The sequence below is a fragment of the Argentina anserina genome, unplaced genomic scaffold, assembly GCF_933775445.1.
Source record: "Argentina anserina unplaced genomic scaffold, drPotAnse1.1, whole genome shotgun sequence".
In the NCBI taxonomy this organism is placed as follows: Eukaryota; Viridiplantae; Streptophyta; class Magnoliopsida; order Rosales; family Rosaceae; genus Argentina; species Argentina anserina.
In genome coordinates, this window is record NW_026089410.1 from 242,501 (window position 1) to 245,000 (window position 2,500).

Consider the following 2,500-nt stretch of genomic DNA (forward strand, 5'->3'; position numbering starts at 1 on the left):
GCCCGCAGGAATGCAGGCAGAATGGGCTAGCGAGGCTAATATCCCTGCCTAGCGAGGCTAATATGCCCGCAGGAATGCAGGCAGAATGGGCTAGCGAGGCTAATATCCCTGCCTAGCGAGGCTAATATGCCCGCAGGAATGCAGGCAGAATGGGCTAGCGAGGCTAATATCCATGCCTAGCGAGGCTAATATCCCTGCCTGGCGAGGCTAATCTCCCCGCCTGGCGAGGCTAATAGCGTGTGAGACAACACACAGACAACACGGAGACAACACACGGACAACACGGAGACAACACGCCTGGCGAGGCTAATTCCCCTGCCTGGCGAGGCTAATTCCCCTGCCTGGCGAGGCTAATATGGCTGCACGCTAGCATGCCAACGAATGCCAAACCTCGAAAACTCAATTTTATTTCAAATATCCCCCTGCATTTTATGTTTCAAACCTATAGGGGACGATTTTTAGGACATTTTAAGATTGAGATATCGTCATTTGGTCGAGTTTTCAGTTTATTTTGATTTTCTACATCTCAGAAACGAGAAATATCATATCAAATCGAAAACTCATCCAAATGACCTGAAATCAACTTCTAAATTTCTCTAAAATCATTGCTTACAGTTCTGAACCATAAAATATATACACTTTTACAAGTGAAACGGAGTTGGAAATTTCCAAAGCCAAGAACGCGACATGGCCTTGCCTAGAGTGCAAATGCCATGTCAAGGCCGCATTCTGTTCAACTTTGCCCGCACTATAATTTGACCATAAATAAGTCTCTATTTTAAGGAAATTTTGCAAGTGGTAGCAGTCCGAAACATCAAGCGGTTTGTCATTTTCGATTTTCGACATTCTGCCCCTTTTGGAAAATAAAAACAAATACTTCTGGGTCGAAATTAAATCTGGCCTTTTTCCACAAGGTGCCTGACATTATTCTGAGTGTCCCTGCAAAAAATCTCGATTTTATACCAAATGTACAATTAGTTATGGCGTTTGCCCCTCCTCGGAAATCCCATGTTTCCCCCTGCCCTTCCCAGTTTTCTCCAATATGCTCTATAGGGGAGTAGTGGTTCTCTGCAAAATGACCCCCTTGCAGAGACCGCCTCCCCTGCCCCCAGTAGTCCCTCCCCCTTCCCCCAATTGCTTATATACGATATTTGCTGCCTCGAATGTCCCTAACAAACAATTATAAGCAATTAAAAACGGATTTAAGAGGGATTTAGGAGGTGTTCTTCGCCCAGCTGGGGGGGTGCTGAACAACACGAAGGGGGGGTCATGTGGGATCGGTGTTGCCTCTAGTCCACTGAAACGATGTCAGTAACCGCTCAGATCAATCAAAGGGAGGGATAGGAGCCCGTCGGTATCGAGAAATTGTGCTTCGGCACTCGATTTGCGACATAAACAAATGCTGTGAGGGGAGGAAGGTGTCGGTGTCGATGAACTCAGTTCAATGCGCGAGTAATAAGCAGGCCGGGGGACTGGGCGCGATGCATAGTGCTTCGGCATTCGATTTGGGAAAAGCGCGGGCGGCGAGGGGGGGAAGGTGCCGGTGTCGGAACCCACTAGTACGCGCAAGTAGATGTATTTCGAAAGCGCCGAGCGGGGGGAAGGTGCCGGTATCGATGAACCCTCTTCAATGCTTGCAGTAATAAGCAGATCGGGTGTCGGGGGCGATGCAAAGCTCTCGGAAGCTCCGTTTGTGAAAAGCGAGCGCGGCGAGGGGGGGGAAAGAGATGCCGGTGGCCGAAATACACTCACCTCAATGCTCGAGTAGTAGCAAATCGGGTGCCGTGGCGCAATGCAGAGTGCTTCGGCACTCGATTTGCGACATAAACAAATGCGGCGAGGGGAGGAAGGTGTCGGCGTCGATGAACTCAGTTCAATGCGCGAGTAATAAGCAGGCCGGGGGACTGGGCGCGATGCAAAGTGCTTCGGCATTTGATTTGTGAAAAGCGAGGGCGGCGATGGGGGGAAGGTGCCGGTGTCGGAACCCACTAGTACGCGCAAGTAGATGTATTTCGAAAGCGCCGAGCGGGGGGAAGGTGCCGGTATCGATGAACCCTCTTCAATGCTTGCAGTAATAAGCAGATCGGGTGTCGGGGGCGATGCAAAGCTCTCGGAAGCTCCGTTTGTGAAAAGCAAGCGCGGCGAGCGGGGGGAAGAGATGCCGGTGGCCGAAATATACTCACCTCAATGCTCGAGTAGTAGCAAATCGGGTGCCGCGGCGCAATGCAGAGTGCTTCGGCACTCGATTTGCGACAAAAACAAATGCGGCGAGGGGAGGAAGGTGTCGGTGTCGATGAACTCAGTTCAATGCGCGAGTAATAAGCAGGCTGGGGGACTGGGCGTGACGCAAAGTGCTTCGGCATTCGATTTGTGAAAAGCGAGGGCGGCGAGGGGGGGAAGGTGCCGGTGTCGGAACCCACTAGTACGCGCAAGTAGATGTATTTCGAAAGCGCCGAGCGGGGGGAAGGTGCCGGTATCGATGAACCCTCTTCAATGCTTG